This window comes from Oratosquilla oratoria, chromosome 2 (genome assembly GCF_046742065.1).
Source record: "Oratosquilla oratoria isolate Oo_2021 chromosome 2, ASM4674206v1, whole genome shotgun sequence".
Taxonomy (NCBI): Eukaryota; Metazoa; Arthropoda; class Malacostraca; order Stomatopoda; family Squillidae; genus Oratosquilla; species Oratosquilla oratoria.
In genome coordinates, this window is record NC_134778.1 from 81,086,625 (window position 1) to 81,109,124 (window position 22,500).

Genomic DNA, 22,500 nt, shown 5'->3' on the forward strand with positions numbered 1-22,500 from the left:
TAGGTTTAGTTTGGGTAAGCTTCGTTAGGCACGGCTAGGTTTGTTTGATTAGGGTACGCTTGGTTAAGCTAGGTTCGGGTAGGGTATGTCTGATTAGATTAGGTTAGGATAAGGGATATTTGATTAGGTTTGACAATATTTGGCTACGTTAGCCAGTGCTTTGCTGGACTACGTTAATATTGAGTTAGACTTGGTAACAAATACTGATAATTAATATATTAAGAATAAATATTACAGAAATAACATGAACATCAATATCCTTTCATAAATTTCCAAGTGCCATTTGCATGAAAATAAAAGCCTAAATTGACCTGGTCTCTGTTGTTCCAGGTCATGTAGCTCCTCCATGCATTTTGGCATCATGGAACACTGTACATCCTAGGGTTGTTGATTACCAGCGACAGTAATAAACAAACCAAGACAGAGTTCATGGTCTAAGACCAACTGGGCTTCTCTCCTCTCGCCCCATACCTCCCCTTTATCTATACCAGCTCACTCTTTCTCTTCCTCTCGATTTTCATTACACTTGTCCACACAGACAAGCGTCTCACTTTCCAGACAGGGCACGCCCCTCTCATCCTCCTTTCAGGAAATCAATTCCAACCCATTCTCCTGCTTGTATAGGTCCCCCTAACCCATCCCCGTCTTTCTTACCTCATCACCCTTCCCCCATTGTTCCGCATTCACCACCTCACGTTTCTCATCCTTCTTCGTTTTCTCATCTTCTCCGCTAGGTCCTCTTTCCTTCGTCAATCACTTCTTCACCATGTCTCTCCCTTCCTTTTCTCTCTTCCTTCCCTCCTCCTCCTCCTCCTCCTCCTCCTCCTCCTCCAACTTCTCTTTCCCTCAATTTTCGTCAATCATTCCATCACCATGTCTCTCTCTTCCTCTCCTCCTCCTCCTCCTCCAATTCCTCTCTCCTTTCCTATTCTTCAATCATTCCTTCACCATAACTCTCCCGTCAACCCTTCCCTTCCTTCTTCAGCTCCTCTTTCCTTCGGCTTTCGTCAATCATTCCATCACCATGTCCTCCCCTCCTCTCCTTCTCTAACTCTTCTTTCCTTTGTGTTCCTCCGTCAATCCCTTCTTCACCTTGTTCTTCCTTCCTCCTTCTTTTCTCTTCCTCCTCTCTCTCATTCCTCTCCTACCGGTTTACCTGGGTTCCTTGAAACGGCACAAACACTCGGAAATGGCTTCCTTCAACTCTTCATCATCCAATCCAAAGGCAGAGTTTTAAGACCAAGGTTCACCACTTTTACTTGCCATTTTTCCACCCCTACAAACCGGCATATAGCCTCGACAGACCTCGCTCTCGAGAGGAAGGAGAGAGAGAGAGAGAGAGAGAGAGAGAGAGAGAGAGAGAGAGAGAGAGAGAGAGAGAGAGAGAGAGAGAGAGAGAGAGAGAGAGAGAGAGAGAGAGAGAGAGAGAGAGAGAGAGAGAGAGAGAGAGAGAGAGAGAGAGAGAGAGAGAGAGGAGAGAGAGAGAGAGAGAGAGGGGGGGGGGGAGTGTATGAGGGAGGCCGAAGGAGAAAGGCAGCGATCAAAGTAACAAAACGCACAACGTTTGCAGGCAAGAATAGAATTCTTTCCCGACGGGTCTCTTCCTTGGTTCCAGATCCCTTCCTTGACTTTCTAACGACTACGCTAACTTAACATATTAAAACTATATATATATATATATATATATATATATGTACACATATATACACATACATACATACATAAATTGGCGTGGGATATATGCACAAAATCAAAATATCTCTGGGCAAGATATGACGTCACCCAAGGAGAAATGGGAAAATATTCCCAAGTATCCAAAATCTGGTAAAAGGTCCGCCATTTTTTTTTTTTCCATTTCCTCCTCAAATCGGCAGCGGTACGTAGCGTGGGTAAGGCTCGTTTCACACGTATCGACTTTTCGCCATGCGTCGTCCACGACACGACGTCGTGCCACGTTATGACCACGTGTGAAACCGTCCATAGACTATCTATAAACCAAGGACTCTTTTTCCTTATAAGAAAGGTAACCATAGACACTCATGATTATTTGAGAGCACGACGTCGTGTCGTGGATGGCGCAGGGCGAAAAGTCGATACGTGTGACAGAAGTTTTACAAGAGCCTCCTTGCCTCATCTTCGATACCTAACCACGTTTGACAGGATTTGGAATTCCGTGCCGACGCACGCCGAAGGCCCCCGGAATCAAGTTAATCCTTTGAAAATCGAATAAGTTTTGCTGCTCTATTGGATTAATAACCTTTAAGGGCCTTGATTAGAATATCGATTTCCTTGCCTGGCATAACAGAGGCTCTCAGGAGCTGGCGCGCACAAGAACATACTTGATGGTTTGGTGGTTTCTGTCCGTCCTTCTGCGCCATTGGAGTCGTACGCAGATTTCACGAACTAAATGGTTAATCGTTCAAACCAACCTATACATAAATAACACATATACGCAAACACACACACATACAAACACATACACACACACATACAAACACACACAAACACATACAAACATACACACACAGACACACATACAAACGCAAGGATATAGATTAAGTTGGAACTGTACATGACTTTGAGGCTAGGTATGATCAAATTGGAAAGTAGAAAACGGGATCCAACGAGTATTGCCCCTTTCCTGTATACCACAATTAAGTTAAACATAATTAGGTAAATTAGGTAAATACAAACAATGCCAAACAACATGCAAAGCCACCGTTTCCCCCTCTCACTCCAATCTCTAAGCCCAACACCTAAATTTCTCCAAACTACCCTTCTCAGACTTTCCCTTCCAATCCCCTTCGTAATCCTCTTTCACTATCTGGCACGAAACTTTCCCCCCTTTAGGCCTCCCTTGACATTTTTCTCCCTATGCTTCTATACTCCCAACCTCCCCGACACCCTAAACTCGTTCTTCACCACAAACCTGAAACTATCCAATAAACCCATTATCAACATTCTTGAAACCCATCGCAACCCTAAAACTTTTACGGTTCCTTTTCGTTTTTTAAGGTTCCTATCACCCTCCCTGAGGTCCGCCACCTTCCTGTTCATATTTCCATACCTACTCCCTGTGTCCCCTACCAACCCCCTCCCTACCACATTCATCTTCATTCTTCTAGCCCCCAGACTCCCTTACCTAGAGCGCGGTCCCTCAGCCCTCCTCAGACTCTCACCGATACCAGCAGGCCCCTTTTCTCATCAGCATTAATTCTTCGGCACCCTCCGGTAGCAGCATCTCCTCCCCCCCTCCCCTTCCCACCTCCACTCCCTCCCCTTCCCCCTTCGCTCCCTCCTCCTTCGCCCCATCTTCTAACAGCCATCCCCATCCGCTCCCTGATCAAACCCCCTAATTCTCTACCGTGTATACACGTCCACTCCCTTTCCTTTCTTTTCATTCTCTTCGTGTTTGTCTCTTGTTTTCCTTTCTTCCTTCCCCTGTTTCTCCTTCGTTTGTATTTCTCCCTTTCATCCTCGCTTTCGTTTTCGTCCTTTTATACTTTTCTTTATCAACAATCTTCCTCTTCCTCTTCTGCTCCTCCCTTTCTTTCTCCTCCTCTTCCTCGTTTTGTTCATTCCTCCCCTATCTCCTCCCTCTCTCCTTCTTCCTTTCCTTTCCATGTATGCGTCAGACAATCGCCAACACAACTGTAATTATCATCATTGTGATGATAATTATCGGGATAATCTTTTCATGAATATGTTCTTCTTAATCTTGCCACTCACACTTAGATAATGAGTTACGAAATATTTCATTATTCCATTTTTGGTCATTTGGCGGTTTCTCGCTCCACCAGAAACGTCGCAACCATCCTGCCAAGGTTTTGCATTTATCATACGATAATAGTTTTTCTCTGTCCGTTCGAACGGCAGAATTACAATGACGTCATCGTGCTAAACTGAAAAAGAAAATCGGCCATCAGACAGGAAATGTATTCAGTTCATCAAAATGCTTTAGTGGGTTGCTGTTATTAACACTGCTGATGCAGTTCTTGTTCTTGTTTCGTTCTGGGCCTCAGTAAGTTGCGGAGAAAACACTGATCACCCACTTGGGTTCCTGCCAAAGAACCTCCACCCAGAATATATTGTGTTCATATCTACGTCCTGCCAATGATGTGCCGTCTATAAGATCAACCCATGGACACAAGATGGTGGCAAAAGTCTACCTTAACCCATTAAACTCCGATGACAAGATTCTTGTAATTTGGTCAAATAAAACAAAAAATCATAAAACACCAAAATGTTTGATCAAACACCAGAAAAATATGACGCCAGTCCTCGCTTCGCTGCGAGCGAAGCGAGGATTGACGTCATATTTTTCTGGTGTTTGATCAAACATTTTGGTGTTTTATGATTTTTTGTTTTATTTGACCAAATGACAAGAATCTTGTCATCGGAGTTTAATGGGTTAATAGGTGAATCGACTATCTTTCCAAGAGTTTGAGTTTATTTGAGTGAGAACGCTCTGGGAAACTGGAAGGAATCGAAACCCAGTGGTCAAGTCTCACAGGTCAATTTACCCTCTAATAGGATAAAAACATAACATGTAAGAGGGTACATATTTAATATCTGAACATTTAACAATAATTCTGTAATTCGCTACACCTGGGTAGCAACATATACGTAAGTGGAGTGTTCATTTTCTTTCTTGACCAAAATTTATTTTGTGCAGAGCTCTGGCAATAAAACTGCTTTTAATATATTTTTTCTTCTTTGTCTTTTTGTTGCCTATGCATCTTTTGTATGGAAGTAAAGGGGTAAGCGCTTAATGCACTTAACTCTGGAGGGTGAATGAGAGAGGAGAGGCTGAGCATCGCTGAAGTAGATCGTCACGACTTCCAAAGTTGGAGGTGCTTGAAAAAGCAAAAATGATCAGAAAGGTGAGGATGGAAGACACTGAAACTTCCAAAAGGAAAAGGAACTGGATAGAAGAGACGGGATGAGAGGAGAAGGAGGCCCTGGAAGACAGAAAGAGTGGTCGGAACTGGAGACGCAGGGAGAATGGTGTATTGCTCTTAAGATACCTAAAAGATCAGAATATGAGGATACGTAAGTATCCAAGAATTAGATTGTGCCGTGGCTGCGGGCTTCGTGTTTTTTTTATTTTGTTTTTTTTTTTTTTTTTTTTTTTTTTTTTTTTTTTTTTTTTTTTTTTTTTTTTTTTTTTTTAGAATGAGAGCGCTGTGACGGTATGAAGAGTTCAGAGATCGTTTGTGTTGGACGTTGAAGGCCAACTGGTGATAGAAAACTCTTGTCCCACTCAAAAGTGTCTGTAGATGCATTATCTGTTGCTAACTATTCAATGTATATTGTCTGTACCAAGAAAACACACTTTACCGTAAGTTAATAACGGCACTGAAAAAGGAATATATGTCAAATAATCAACAATGGCATATTTCTTAAAAATTAAGCCTTTAGGATGTTTCAAGACTTTTGTCTTTAACTGTACAAGAACTGCAGAGACTCGAATGCTGAGGAGAAACGAGTACTGGTGGAATTTGTAACGTATGGGCGTTAGAGAAATAAGAATTTTGGAATAAAAAAGGTATAAGGTTGGAGGGAGAAATGGTTTGAAGGCGATGCAGGCAAAATGACTTAAACCGAGGTCAGCTTTAACTGTGCCATTTTTATGCACAAGCAAAAAAATGCGGCCAAGGCCCTCAAACAAGAAGGAAAAAATCGCTGCTCCAGACAGGATGGAGAAGATAATGTGCCACTTCGAAATCAAGAGTCGGACGATAGAAAGCGTCATCATCCTCCGCTTCTGAAAGTCTCGCTCGTTGAGGGTAGGAGAGATGCCAGAAGAAGAAGGAAGAAAGAAATTAAGAAAGAAAATAATAAGTTGCTTTCCTACTGTGCTTCTAGAAAAAGTGATGCCTGAGGGAAAATCTTGAATTCTGGTTACTATCTTTCGGATGACACTAGAGAACTTTGTGACAGGGGAAGGAAACCCGGCTTCAACAAAACGAAGGCCTGAGTACGAAGGTGGGAGTATCACGTAGGTTCAGCATTTGGGAAAAAAAAAAAAAAAAAAAAAAGCGTAGGGTTACAGGGGTCCTGCCATAGCTAAACGGTGGCGCGCGTCTTATAACTGCGTGAATATTTCGGGAGTTTGTTCGAATCCTGGCCACGGCGCAGAGGTTAGGAAGGGCATCTACCCTGAGTAATGCTCTCCCCCCCAACCGCTGCTGACCTCGGATCTGAGGAGACCTCAGCTTCCTTCAGGTATCGTCACTGCAAGAGCGGCATCATACCGTGGACACTGTCTCTTCTGCGTTCATGTATAAATTGTTCCAGACCTTCTGGAAGGTTGAGGTCCGGGCCAGTACCGGCGCCGCAAACTACAAAAAAAAAGATGGGACACAACGGAGCTGGTCGAAACGGGGGTGAGGGGTGAGGGTGAGGGGTGAGGGTGAGGGATGAGGGTAAAGGGGTGGGGGTCTACGAGGGAGACCTGCGGGGAAGGCACTAGGGGTCCCGCAAAAAACGGGGAACAGCGAGCAATTGGGGTACCTATTAGACGCGTATCTCAGTGGCCTCCCGCAGATAGCGATATTGAGAGGAGAGAAATCTTCTTCTTCTTCCTCATCATCACCATTTCCCTCCTTCCTCTCACTCTTCCATCCTTTCTTGTCCTTGATGACTCCCTTTCTTATTATTTGTCTTCTTCTTCAGCATTTTCTTCATCGTTTTTGTGCTTCTACATCTTATTTCTTGCATCATTGTTTTCTTCTTCTTCTTCGTCCTTGTAGCTGTTCTTCCTCATCTTTTTTTGTTATCTTTCTTCTTCTTAACCGTCATCGATCTTCTTCTCCTTCTTCATTATCGTCCTTCTCTTCTTCCTTCTCCTCTTTCTCTTGTTGTTATACTTCTTCTTTTTCTTCCTCTTCTTGTAACTTGTTCTTCTTCTTTTTTTCTTCTTATTACTTCGTTGTCGTCGTTTTCTATCTTGGAGCTCATTCACTTTTTCCTGAATAGCTTAAACAAAATTTTTACTATTTAATTTTTTCTCTTTTAATCCTCTTTTTTCGAACTATCGTTGTCGTTTTCCTTCTAGTCCTTGTCCACCTTATCTAATCCCCTCCTATTCTTTTTCTCAGACTTTCTCCTTCGTCTTTTCTTTTTATCCCAAACATCATCATCATCATCTTTTTCCCGTTTTCGTTCCTCCTCTTTTATTTCACTTTGCCTGCTCTCCACCCTCTTCACCGTCACATATTTCCGTCAAAACCTCTTCACCTCTTTTTTCTTCATGACCCCCCTCCCTCTTTTTTCCTCTACTCCTCCCATGCCTCTTCCTCCTCCTCGTCCTCCCTTTCTTCTCCCTTCGGTGCTGCACCTCTATCTTTCATGTCTTCCTCCCTCTCTCTCTCTCTTTCTCTTAATCTTCAGTCATCCTCCTCCACCTTCTTATCGTCCCCTTTCTGTTTCCTCCTTTACTCTCTTATAAGATGTCTTCACCATTCTCGTCAGACTCCTCCTCCTCTTCTTCTTATCTTCATTTTCCTCTTTAACGTCTTTTTTTCTAAATTCTTCTCCAACACCGCCCTCTAAATCTTCCTGCCTTGCATTCCTCCAGCCATTCCCAAGTTCTCTTCCTCTTCCCTTTCGCTACTATCAATCATTCTCCTTTTCTCTCTCCTTCTTCTTTCTCAACGACTTTTCCTATTACCATTGACCCCTTCACCACTCAACATTTTTCTCTCTTCCTACTTCTCGTCTCTCTTCTCCCTATTCCTCTCTTTCCGTCTCCCACTCCCCCATTTTCACTTTTTACTCCATTTCTCTCCCATTTTTTCTCTCTTTTCCTCTAATTGCGGAGAGAGACGAGAGAAGTTGTGGCTGCTTCCGTATTTGAGCCCGGGTGATATCGCGTTATGGGGGAGAGCTGGACGTATTACAGGCTCCAAGAGAGTTATGGGGCAATGGGGTGCGTGCAGCGGGGGGTCTTACGGTGGGGGGGAACTGGAATAGGTGTTATGGGAAGGGTGACGTGTAGAGAACAAAATCGCGTCTAGTGGGTATACTGATGAGGCCTATTATGAGGTATGGGTTAGGGGTGTGACGATTAATCGGCATCGGCAAGAATCGGCACTTATTTTTGTGAATTTGCATCGGCATCGTCATCGGCAAAATATTGCCAATGATGATGCCGATTCTCAAAAAAAAAAAATAATAATAAATAAATAATTAAATAAAAATTAAAAAAATAAAATCTCGTCGATTCTTGCCGATGCCGATTAATCGGCGCACCCATAGCATGGGTAGCTATCATAGGATGTGTGAGTGCGTTATGTGGGAATAGACGTTTGAGTGAGAGAAACGTATGAGGGACAAGAGGACGTCTTATGAGTGTTGTGAGAAGGAACATGGGTGTGGTCGAAATATTATTATTATCATGGGGTGCGGGGGGAGTGTGGGTTAAAAGGTTTGGAGATGGTAACCACATAACAGGTTTGCAACGAAGCACATTATCAATCGATAAGGGAGTTTCCTAGGTTACAAGACGATATGTGCAATGAGGCCATGGAGGTTAGAACTTATGACGGATCCAAATTATCAAAAGTGCGATGAGGAGGGAGAAGAGGGCACAAGGGACCTCTGGAAGAGGGAAGAGACCATTTTCCCCCGCTCCCCATCTCCCCTTTCCCCTCCTCTGGGGGGACATGGGAAGCAGCAGGCAGGGTAATGATCTCAACGCGTTGTAAATGAACAGACATCAGTGAAATATGCCATCACTTATCGTTTTTTTTTTTTTTTTTAAGAACTCTTCATCCGGAGAGCCGCATAGACACCAAGAGTTAGTACAACTTTTAATAGGCATGTAACGGCGAGCCGACATTGGCTACAAGAAGACCCTGGATGGTTTTTCTGGATGGTTTCTGGATGGTTTTCCCAAATTGAATCATTCCGAGGGTCCTGGCCAGGGTCCTCGCGAGACCCGAGCCCCACCTGAGACTTTCGAGGGTCTTCAAGATGGTCCCTTCTTCTTCCTCGTCTTCTTCGTCTTCCTCTTCTTCTTCTTCTTCTTCTTCTTTGTTTTCTCCGTCTTTCTATTTTTCTTCTTCTTCTTTTTCTTCGTCATCTTCTCCGCGTCTTCTTGTCTTCTTCTTTTTCGTCTTCTTAGCCTTCTTCTTCTTCTTCTTCTTCTTCTTCTTCTTCTTCTTCTTCTTCTTCTTCTTCTTCTTCTTCTTCTTCTTCTTCTTCTTCTTCTTCTTCTTCTTCTTCTTCGTCTTCTTAGCCTTCTTCTTCTTCGTCTTATTAGCCTTCTTCTTCCTCTTCTTCTTCTTCTTCTTCTTCTTCTTCCTCTTCTTTCTTTCTTTGTCTTTTTCTTCTTCTTTTCTTCTTCATCTTCTTCCTTCTCACATTCGAACCTGTTCATCCGAAGAGTATATCTACCAGTGTGATCTTCCGTTTTTGGTCTCCTGCAAGAATTTTGAAGAAACCACCTCGATGCCGATGGCTGACAGCAATCATGGAGAGGGAGTCTCGAAATTTTGCAAATATGAAAATTCACGTCTTCAGAGGACTTGAACCTGTTGACCCTTTCTCGTCTTCAGAGGTTCCCATCGCTTAAATAAAACTAGCTAGTGGCACCAAGATCCAATGCAGACACCAAAGGATAAAACATATATATATATATATATATATATATATATATATATATATATATATATATATATATATATATATATATGTATATGTACAACTGAATGGGTCCCAGTGATTAGAGATACATTTTAACAACCACAATGCACTTTAATTCTAAGTCATGTGTGTGTGTGTGTGTGTGTGTGTGTGTGTGTGTGTGTGTGTGTGTGTGTGTGTGTGTGTGTGTGTGTGTGTGTGTGTGTGTGTGTGTGTGTGAGGGTGTACATATGAGTAGGTTCTGAGCATGAGCTTGAGCATGTTCATTACCTTATTCGAGTCGGACTTAAGTGAATTAAATCTCCTGGCGGCAGGAAAAGTGACACTTGGTATGCAAGGGGGTTAGATTAAACAGAAATGAAAATTGTGGGGGGGAGGGGGGCTGTTACGATACAGATAACTGTCATCACGCCCAAGACCTAGTCACTGCCAGGCACGTTTACCTGAACCATATTGCCAATGAAGCCTGGAACAGTCTCAGGATATAAATAGCCCTATTTGCTCCATCTCCCTACTTGCTGGAAACTTGCTTGCAGAGCCGAGAAATGCAAAAGGGACTTAAACAGTGACATAAAGTCACCCCCCCACACCCACCAATACCCCAAAAGAAAGAAAAAAATTAGCTCAGGGACAAGATACCAAGGCAGGTGTAATTACAATGAAAATACAATAGCCCTTTCAATGTACAGGGATAGATGAGTGTACTTCAATTGAATTAGATCGCCTGATGGCAGCCAGAACGACATACAAGTCGCCAATAGGAGTGAAAAGGTTAACTTCCCTAGAAAACCAGTTAACTATAGACAGCTAGTACGAACGACATCACGCAACAATTTGATAAAACAGAGGAACTACTTTACAATAGAATATATATCTGAAACCGGGGAAACTGTGTCTAAAGTATCACAAATTAACATGATCATGTGTAATTGGGAATTTAACCCTAAAAAGGTTAGTGTGTCTTTCTTAATGTGTTTCATGGATTCATTACTTTGTATAGAGCGTGTTGTTCACATTGTAAATTCTTCAACTATCTTTTTCTTTCACCCTGTAGAATATGTGACCATTACACTCGTTAACAATATTTTGTTGTAATTGCTGTTTGCATTACTTTCATTATCATTAGCAGTATCGTCTTAATTTCTATCGATATCGTCATTATTACTTTTATAATCATGTGAACGCCCAGAGATTAAAAATAAAGAAAAAATCTTATACTGAAGACGAAAGCAAAAAAGGAAAGGAAACGATAAATTGAAAAGACAAAGAAACGAAAAAATAAAAAATGTCAAGAGCACAGGCAATTCACCAAAATACAATAGCCCAGGGCGTTTGCATTTTTCCTTCCCTTCAATTCTTTTAAATGAGATGCGTTAATTCTTAGTTTCTATTCTCTGCCGTAAACGTCCATTCGGGATAATCACGTCTAAATGACGCTTTGTCTTTTGTCTTTTCTCTTTTCCTCAAACCAAAATGCCTAAAGAAGCGGCGGGAGGAAGGACGGTATTCACATTTTGAAAAATATTTTCTCTTTTCTTTTTTTCCAAAAAGTCATTCTTCGAATTTCTTAAAAAAAAAAAAAAAAAAAAAAAAAAAAAAAAATATATATATATATATATATATAGTGACAAATCACCTCCCCAGAATGACCTCACAATTGTGATTGATTGGTTACCATGGAAATGACACGTAATACTTCAGGTTACTTTTGATTCTGTGAATTGTCATTACCTTTAGTGAACTCTTTGTCTCTCTATAGATTTCTCTGTGTGTTTTCTATCTCGTCCTACGTTCACTCCGTCCACATTTACATATCTCCCCCACCATTTGTTCAATTGTTTTCGTCAATACAGTACAAAAGATTGAGATTACAAACAAAAAGAATTTAGATGAGAGAACGAAGGGAGAGGGGAAAGAGAAGGGAAACGGGGAGGACACAGGTGGAGAGTAGAGGTGGTGGCACACTGGGAATTTCTCGATAGCATGCTACTTGCTTTAGCTACTTCGTATGAGCTGAAACGACTTCAGTTACGATCTTTTGTTTTTTCAATTTTCCAAAAGTCAAATTATTCTTCTGTCACAGAGAACCTGAATGACGAACTATGAGAAGTTAAACCTAGAATACGAATGTTAGACACATTGTTGAGATGATCTTACGGAAGTCAAGAATATTGTAACTGAAGTCGTTTCTACTCAAACGAAATAGCAAAACCAAGTAGCATGATAGCCGTGTGTGCCGCCACAAGAGGGGAGGGAAGAGGAGTAGAATTTTTATGAGCAATAACCAGCGCTTCTATATTTAAAGATAATACCACACCGAAGATGAAACAGAAAACGAGATGATGAAACAAAAAACACTTACGGAGAGTACAAGGATGGAGGAATATAAGAAGTTAACATAACACCATAAGAATGAAGGAGGCTGCAAGAGACCATAGGGCCTACACTAGGCAGTTCCATGTCCATTATTTGTCATCCCTATCCATAGAGTTACCTAATCTTCTCTTAAGACAACCAATAGTTTCAGCGCTCACTACAAGGTTACTAAGTCTATTCCACTCGCTAACAACTCTATTGGGAAACCAGATCTTGCCTATTTCTTTCTTAACCCATTAAACTCCAATGACAAGATTCCTTGTCATTTGGTCAAATAAAACAAAAAATCATAAAACACCAAAATGTTTGATCAAACACCAGAAAAATATAACGTCAGTCCTCGCTTCACGAAGCGAGGACTGACGTCATATTTTTCTGGTGTTTGATCAAACATTTTGGTGTTTTATGATTTTTTGTTTTATTTGACCAAATGACAAGGAATCTTGTCATTGGAGTTTAATGGGTTAAACGTGATCAGCGTTCTTCTCCGAGTGAAGAGTAGTCTCCAAGCATAAGAGGATGCTGACTCTGGTCAGTAAGATGTCAACAATAATGTCTCTTAAATACCGACTGCATAAAAGACGCAATCAATATTACACACTGGGGAGGGAAGAAGAAGAAGAAGAAGAAGAAGATGAAGAAGAGGAGGAGGAGGAGGAGGAAGAAGAAGAAGAAGAAGAAAGAGAGAGAGAGAGTTGGGGGGGGATTGGAAAAAAGAGGTGGAGATGGAAGAGAGTAGTCTGGGAAAGAAGTTGTACACAATATCCAAGATGGAGGCGAGGAAGTAGAAGTCACAGATGGGGTCTAACGCAGGGAACACTTAAATGTGTCTGGCGGGCGGGGCAACCATAGAGGGGCGACGCACGAGGGCGAGGGCGAGGGCGAGGGCGAGGGCAAGGGCGAGGAGGATGACAAGGACCAGGGCGAAAAAAAAAAAAAATGGCGACGGAAGTGTGGGAAGTGGAAAGCAGGGAGGAATGGTGAGCATAAGTAAGAAATGGAAGAAGAGGAGTGTGAAAAATAGGAGAAAAAGAAATGAGAACAAGGAAGAAGAAAAACGATGAGAGAAAGAGGTTAAAACAGAGGAGGGACAGGGAGAGAGAGAGAGGAAAAGGAATGAAGTGGGAGACTGGAAGGGTGAGAGGGAGAGGAAAGGGAGAGTGAAGAGGGATGATGGAAACGGTGACGAATGAAGAGTGAAATAGAAGTGAAGGACTAAACAGGAAGACTGTCTATTCTGTCTATATACCAAGAGCTTTTTCCCCCTTATAAGGGGGGTAGCCATAAAAAAGGAAGACTGAGAGGTAAAATAAACGAGGGAGGGAGGGTGAGAGTGGAATAGAGGGAATGGGAAAGAGCGCGGCTGAGAGAGAGAGAGAGAGAGAGAGAGAGAGAGAGAGAGAGAGAGAGAGAGAGAGAGAGAGAGAGAGAGAGAGAGAGAGGGGAGAGAGAGAGAGAGAGAGAGAGAGAGAGAGAGAGAGAGGGGGAGAGAGAGAGAGAGAGAGAGAGAGAGAGAGAGAGAGAGAGAGAGAGAGAGAGAGAGAGAGAGAGAGAGAGTGAGAGAGAGAGAGAGAGAGAGAGAGAGAGAGAGAGAGAGAGAGAGAGAGGGAGAGAGAGAGGGAGCGAAGATGAGATGAGAGGAAGACACTGAAAGGCATTCACGAGTCCAAGTGTCTGTCGCAAGGTTGGTCTGGACCCAAGGAAGTTGTGCGCATGTTTAAAAGAGAACCTGGTCCAAGTTAGAGGCACAGAGATGTCTGGGACTCAAAAGATAATTTCTTCCGGAGGCAAAATAAGAGATCAAGAGGGAGGAGAAGGAGGAGTAGGAGTTGGAGAAGTAAGCGCCTGGAAGAGGACAGTCCTGGAAGAGGACGGTCCTGGAAGAGGACGCGCCTGGAAGAGGACGGTCCTGGAAGAGGACGCGCCTGGAAGAGGACGGTCCTGGAAGAGGACGGTCCTGGAAGAGGCCGCGCCTGGAAGAGGAGGCACTTTTAGTTTCGGTGACTGGAAGCTTACCATAGCCCGTATCATTTATGCCAAGAGTTAGTCCACGGGACGACATGTTTCCATTTACTGTTGTTGTCGCCAGAGTATCTTATTCATCTTCATGGCACCGTCGAGGTAGCGAAGAGGCGCCATTGAGATGGCGCGGGTGGCACTTCCCCTAATTCTCTGGCCGCCACCAGCCAATCTATCTCATTTATGTCCGCCGTGGCACACGCTCAGTATCGAAGGGGTTACGGGTCATCAAGACGAACAGATGATGAAGAAGAAGAAGAAGAAGAAGAAGAGGAAGGAGAAGAAGAAGGAGAAGGAGAAGGAGAAGGAGAAGAAGTAGAAGAAGAAGAAAAAGATGCGGAAGACCGAAGAAGAAGAAGAAGAAGAAGAAGAAGAAAAAGATGCGGAAGACCGAAGAAGAAGAAGAAGAAGAAGAAGAAGAAGAAGAAGAAGAAGAAAAAAAAAAAGACGCGGAAGACCAAGGAGAAATCTTTAGGATCCACGAGGACGGGTAGGTTGAGGACACGAGAAGGAGAATAGGAAGGAAGGATATTGCCAGTAAAGATCAAGAGGAGGAAAAATAGGAGAAAGAGGAGGAGGAGGAGGAGGAGGAGGAGGAGGAAGAAGAGGAGGAAGAGGAGCAGGAGGAGGAGAGGGGCCTCAGGCACACAAGGCGTGGGGGAGCGTATCCCTAGAGACACAGCAAGTCGTAAGAGAACGTGCAGGGACGCAGCTCAGGAATGATAGGGAGATGACGCAGGGACAGGCTACTGGCGAGAGGCTACTGTACTTGTTGGTGCTTGGATAGCTGCAGTCTAGGCCAGGGGAGGGCAGCCTTTATAAGTGTGGGTACCAACTTCAGACAAACCTCTCGCGTGCCAGCGAAGTAAAATCATAGGCCTATATGGGCCCCCTCCTTTCATCTCCTATAAGGACCAGAGTCCTCCACCTAGCACAGTATGCGGTTACCAATGATCATACAATAGATGTTGGAGATTTTTTTCTTTCTTATTTAAGGTGAGCTCTGGATTTCACCTGTCGGGATAAAGTCGTTAGTGTGCAAAGTTTGGAACGTGTGGTGCCAAGGGTTGCCCACCCATAATCGAGACTAAAATTTTTAGACAATGAAGAAAAGACGACAACCACCCTGCGTCCTCTTTCCAGTACAATGTCATAGTCGCATTTACTAAAGTAATAGGTGTACTTCTTTTCATTATTACCATCCTTTCTGCAAATGCAATTTTTCCGGGCACTCAAATTACTTGCGCTACCTTAATTCACTTTAAGAACAAGTGAGTACTTGACAATGTGTGAACATGGTTACCTGAAGGTATCGCATACGATAGTGTAGGTACGGCGTCACCTAAACTTGATATTTACTTAAATTAATCAATAGCAATGCAAATATATCTTTCGTTGTTATCGTATCATTAAAACATTCTTAAGAAATCTGTTATCGTAAGAGAAATGCGGTTTATAGAATTACATCAAATATTCAAATATAAAAAAAGACCTATTTGCATAGCTTTGATACAGCATGGGTCTGGTTAGGCCCGAGAGGCTTCAAGAGCATCAGTGTACAAGAACGAAGAAACTGTTACTGGAAAGAAAGCTTAATGAAAACACGGTGGAGGGGAGAAACAGCATCTCCAGGGAGCGGCAAACGGCAGGCTAGTGGGGAGGAGGGGGGGAAGAGGAGGGGGAAGAGGAGGAGGAGAAGGAGGAGGAGGAGGAGGGGGAGGGGGAGGAGGAAAGGGAGTGGCATTAGGAGGGAATCAGAAGGAAAGGGATGCGAAACAGGCGAGAAGAGGGAATGAAACTGGAAGAGGCTTCGAAAGTCAGAAGGGGAAGGAGAGAACAGGGTGAGGAAGGACGAGAGAAGAGATGAGAGATCAACAGTGATGGGAGATGAGAGATATGCAGACAGGAGAGACTGAGAGAAAATACACATGGGATGATGAAGACAACGACCGTGGATACAGGAAATATGCTTGAAGAAAAACAGTGAAGAGGGAAAAGAGGAAAGTGAAAGCACGGACGAGAAGAGGAACGAAAATAAAATTGGAAACAAGAGGAAAGAAAATATGGGGGGGGAGGAGGAAAAATGGAGAAGCTAAGGGAGGGGAGGAGGCAGGGAAACAAGGATACAGAGACGATAGATGGGGAAGGTTAGGAGAAAAGTGGAATGGAGAAAAGAAAAAAAGTGAGACGAAAATAGGAGATGTACATATATCGAAGTGACAAGGAAAAACGTATTAAAATAAGAGGGAAAGGGGGAGAGAAGGTCGCATGGAAGGAACCAGGAAGACGGATTGTATGCTGGGGAAGAGAGGACCCAAAGGAAAACGGAAATGGAGAGAGAGAAAGAAAGGGCTAAGTACAGCAATTGTCATTAGGAAAGTGTTATGGCGGGAAAATACTGCAAAAACAATGTCTGAAAAAAAAAAAAATTATATATATATATATATATATATATATATATATATATATGTCTATATGTATATATATACGTATATATATATATATATATTTTTTTTTTTTTTTTTTTTTTTTAAAACACAATTCCAAGCCATCGCAGTCGAGACTGAGAGTCGCTCGATGGAGGCATCCGTTGGAAATTGAAACGTGGACGAGCCGAGGATTCAAACCCAGCCATCCCGTAACAAAGTTACAGTGACGTAGCCCAATACGCTATCAAGAGAGATATAAGTACGACTTTCTTATATTTGTATGCTCGACTGCGATGGCATGGAATTAAAAGTTATTTGTGGTTGAAAAAATATATCAATTGATCACTGGGAACCATTCAGTGTGTATGCATATATATATATATATATATATATATACATATATATATTTATATACATATATATATATATATATGTATTATATATATATATATATATATATATATATATATATATATATATATAGATATATATATATATATATTATGAGGAAGGAGGAAGAGAAAACCACGGGTCTAGGGCCGAGTTTATTCCTGACCGTTTCGCTTACAGTTTCTTCAGAAGATGTAAGCGAAACCGGTCAGGAATAAACTCGGCCCTAGACCTGTGTCTTTCTCTTCATCCTTCCTCAAACCTGTCACAATTGTCACAATGTCTCAACATATATATATATATATATATATATATATATATATATATATATATTATATATACAATAAAAGAATAATACAATAAAATAAAATTAAATATATAAAAAATAAAAGAGCGCACACACGCGCGAGAGAAAGAGAGAAAAAGAGAAAGAGAGAAAGAGAGGAATAAAACGCTAGAAGGGTGAGAGGCAAGCGGGGGTTGAGGAGAGTCAAGCAAAGCGTTATGGGCAGATGAGAAGTGGAGAAAGAAAAGAAAAAACAAAACGAGCAAATTTGGTGGAGCGAAACAGAAAAGATGCGTCAGAAAAGTAGAGTTAAAAGAGAAATGAATAGAATTGGATAAGGAAGTGCACAAACTCGGCCGAAGACCAGGAAAAGTGAAGGAAAAAGGGTTACTTGAGTAGGAAGGTTAGGAGGAGGAGGAGGAGGAGGAGGAGGAAGAGTGGGAGGAGGAGGAAGAGGAGGAGGAGGAGGAAGAGGAGGAGGAGGAGGAAGAGGAGGAGGAGGAGGAGGGAAAGGAGTCCAAAGGGAAGGAGAGTCTGCAAGGTCAGAATATTTTTCGGACAAGGTCTCGAAGAGAGATTCTTCATCTCTAAGATTTGACTCTGGCAATACTTCTTGAAGAATTCTGGCTAAAGGTCGATGAAGGATGGTGGGGAGGGCTTGTGACCTAGAGGTCGTGACCTTAGGTCGTGACTTCTAAGTTGACTAAAATCGTCCAACACGAGTCGAATCAAGACCATACGGAAGGTTGCCGTTGCGAAGAACCTTACCTTTGGCGCCGCTGACCGCCTGGCCCGAGGGACGACGACCACGCTCGTTCCCGATGATGAGAGAACAGAAGCGTTTCACTTGCGTTTTCACACTCGGTGACAACAGAACGTTCTGGGACTCTTACGGTGGTATTGGAAGGAAAAGATTTATTTAAGGAAAGATTTTTTTTAAGAATACCACCGTAAGAATCTTCCGGTATTCTTAAAAAATATTTCCTTACATAAATCTCTCCCTTCCAAGGATTTATATAAGATTTATATAAGGAAAGATTTTATTTTAAGAATACCACCGTTAGCCCCCAAGACTCTTATTCTTTTCATCGCTGAGAGAATTTCACCCCAGTGAATGAAATCGCCTGACGACAGCCAGAGTTAGATGTGAATGTATCCTTACCTAACCATATGTTTAATGCTAGCAATCAATGTATCAACCGACAGTGTCGACCCAAGCATTTATATGTCGGACCAAACACGCCTGAAGACACGCCTCAGTCTGTACATTGCGCGGCTCCTAGACGGAGTTTTCGCAGGTCTTGTTAGTTAATATACTTATATTTTGTGTCGTAAAGGTTTTAGCTACCCTTAAACGATACACGAGTCGTAAAACGCATTGAACGAGTTCATCTAAATGAAATCGACTGACGGCATTACGAACAAAGATCTGAATCGTAAAAACGCGGCGAAAGTTGGTGCTCAGACGGTGCTTAGACGGAGCATTTTTTTCTATCATTATTATCATAATAAATATTATCATTATCATTATCATTATTACTTCCATTATTATTATCATTATAATTATCATTGTTATTATCATCATTATTATAACATTTGTTACTATTGTTTTCCTAACATGGTTTCCATTCAATCGAAAGGTGGCTTCCATGAATTAGGAATTAAGAGAGGAGAAAGATGAGAAGAGGAGGAGGAGGTAGAGGATGGGAAGGAGGAAGAGGAGGTAGAGGATGGGAAGGAGGAAGAGGAGGAGGACGAGGAGCAGCAGGAGGGGGAGGAAAACTATTTTCTAATGAGGAATGACAACAGATTAATTATCTTTCTGATTGCATCCAATTACCTATATACTATTACTAAATCAGTTTTGTACTCGAGCGATGATATATCTCCTTTTATTCTCTCTCTCTCCTGTTTCTTCCCAAACTTCCTCCAGTTCCTCCTTCCTGCAACTCGTTGTCTGCGTCCTTTTTCACTCTCCTTCTTTCCTTCCTTGTACTCTTTCTTCTTCTCATGCTAATCTTGTTTCATCGTTTTCTTCCTCTCCCTTGCCTTTACCCCTTTTTTGTGTCTTCTTTCCTCTTGTTTCTTTCTTTACTGTGTGTCCCTTTTTATCCTTCCTCATCCTAAACCTGTTTCAGCGTCCTTCCCTCTCCCTTCGGGTTTTTTACTCTCTCTCTCTCTCTCTCTCTCTCTCTCTCTCTCTCTCTCTCACTCACTCTCTCTCTCTCTCTTCTTTTCTGTTCCGTCTCCCAATTCCATTTCTCCTTTTTCTATGCTTCCTCGATCTTTTGGTGAATTTTTCCTATGGATAGTTATATTAGGGAACCCATTCAAACTACCCTGTTTTTGTTTTTGTTTTTTGTTTTTTTGTCTGACTTTATTGAAAAGTTGGTGGAATTGTGGTGGAACTCAAGGCAACAATTATCATTATTATTTTATTTTATTTTATTAATATTATTATTATTTTTTTAAGGACAGGCCAAGATTGAAGACAAGATCAAGAGTATACCGAAAGAAGACCTTTCTGTCCTTACCGAACTCGGATATAGAAAAAAAAATCAAACACCTTAAATCAATAATAAAACAATAAATAAATAAAATAAATAATAGATAAAATAAAATAAACAAATAATAATAATAATAAGCAATGGACAAACATTACTGCAGATTGCTTAAGCCTATATCCAACTTTCATTAAAGATCAGAAATATACTACATTCTATCAGTTCTGCGGTAAATTTATTCCTTTTACATACAACATGTATGACGAATATTTCTTTCTATTGGTACCTGGTTTATACCTAACAGCTTGAGGTCAACACTTCTTGTCAGGTAATTACCGAATCTGCCTTCTTGGCTGGATAAAACCGTCACGGGTGAGGAAGAACGAAATCTACGCTGGGCAACAAGTTGCACCGAGCGCTGGTGAGTTAAGGGGCATTTAGACGGTCAAACGGTTTGACAAAGCCGGTTTGTCAAACATGTGTTTGAAGTGATGTTTGACCGTGTGAATAGGGTGTTTGGTTGTCAAACACGTTCGACAAACGTGTTTGACGACCAAATACCCCATTCACACGGTCAAACATCACTTCAAACATTTGTCTGACAAACCGGGTTTGTCAAACTGTTTGACCGTGTAAATGGCCCTTTACCCTCAGTATGTCGCTGTTCCTCGCACAAAGGGCAAAAGTTTACGGTTTCAGGTTGCACTTCGGCAACTCCTGAAAAGAGTTCTTCAGTTCACAGTCGTTAACCCTTTGCGGAACCTTTAATCCTGGCTGTCGTCAGACTATTTCATTCAGCAACGCGCCATGAGACACACCCGAGCCCATGTACCGACTAAAAAGGCGCTGACGTCAACAGCACATCTTAATTTTTCATCAACCGCCAAACTTTCTCATAAATTCGTAACATTCAATTAACTGGCTCCCTTAATCTCGATATTTATGAAGAGCGAATAAATCGGACTTTTCTAACCCAACAAATGGATTAGTCTGGTAAACCTCTCAGCTCTTCTCGTGTCATTCGAATTTTTCCCCGGCGAGTTGGAGGAGCCACAAATGAACTGCTGACTCCACGGGGAATTATGGAGCTCATTTTTCCGTCCCGAGATTGAAACCCTGCCGAAGTCTATCATGCTGTTGATCTTTAACGCTGGGACCGCATATGGCTTGGGGCGTTTTCAATTACTCCCAATCATTAATTGATCCTCTATGCCAAGCTTGATTCCATAGTCGGCTAGTTCCCGCCAAGCGAATCATGGGATGTCGCGCGCGTGACTATATCAAATCAGCGACTGCTCCAAAAGACTTGGTCATGGCTTGTTGCACATGAGACACACTTCGTTGGTGATGATCTCAAATATAGGTTTGTCTCTACACGAGACAACCCTCACTGGAAGAGACGAAAGGGACGTCCATAGATTTCATGGTTGTAGAAAGTCGACCGGGGAAGAAGACGACATCAGAGAAACCGTTGGGCTTGCGTCTGCGTGCGGATAAAGCGACGTACCACTGACGTAAGCTCCCTTCTCACGGACTGACTGATTAATTAATTGATTAGTCGTCTAACTACCCCTCCTCCTACGGTTGGAGGGTGGGGGTAAGACAACAACCGTTTATGACGTCACCATGTCTTACGTAGCAAAGGGATTGACACAACATAACAACCTCTATTACGTAACCCCCAGATTTGTCTGCCAATCGCGTTGAAATCTCTCAGGGTCAACGACATGACGTCACCCTGATGCAAAAGATCCTTTGACCTCCTCAGATTTAAGTCCCACCTTGACCTCAATAGAACCATATACTCTTAAGGCAGCATTTCTCAACCAGGGTTCCCCGGAACCCTAAGGTTCCGCAAAAGGTCCCTAAGGGTTCCGCGAGAACAAGTGAGATAACCTAATGCACTTTTGATTTTTCATCTAATTTCATGTACGTAATATAATTAAACACGTGCGACAAATTCTTTGTTATTGTAATATAGGCATCATCCTATCTAACCTATTATTCATAAAAAAAGATAACAATCAAAGGGAAAGTAAATGAGAAAGATATGGTATATGTGTCTTTTTTTTTGCGCTGGGGTTCCTTGAGACATGAAATCTATTTTGAAGGTTACGCAAGGGTAAAGGTTGAGAAACGCTGCATAAGGGGCTATCACACTGGGCTATTTTCCCTCCAACATTTTGCCTCCAGCTCCCATCTGAATAACTAGAATATGACTTCGCTTCCAGAAGTCTAAACTTCATCAAGAACATTTTACTAGTATGTCTAACATTCGCCCAGGCTTAACATCTTAGTTCGTCATTCAACATTGCTAGATATGACGGAAAGATATTTTGATATTTGGAGACTTGAAAAAAAAAAAAAAAAAAAACTGTAACCGAAGTCGTTTTCACTCAAACGAACTCTCGAGGATCGGCGCTCGTGGAGCCCGCGGAATCCCAGTGTGATAAACCTTTATTCTTTCATTATGGTTATCGCCAGGGCACGTCATCCGGAGGACGAGTGGAAGCCTCTTCGATCTGTGTGCGAGTTATTCTCGATGAGATGGAAGAGGACTTCTTGACTGTGCTTAATTGGAGAACGGAGTAAAGAAGACAAAAAAACGAAGGAAGTGGAGAGTATGAAAAAAGAGAGAGAGGGGGGGAAGGAGGAGGAAAGGGGGGGAGGGAGTCGAGGGATAGGAGGAGGAGGAGAAGACCTTTCGTTAAGGGCGCATTTGGTATGAGATAACCAGAATTTCTCGCTCTTATGACTTAGTCTGTTTTGTTGCGGTTGATCCAAGAGGAAGAGGAGGCAAAACACAACAATGGCTACTGGTCATCTTTTTTAATTCGGTCATTCT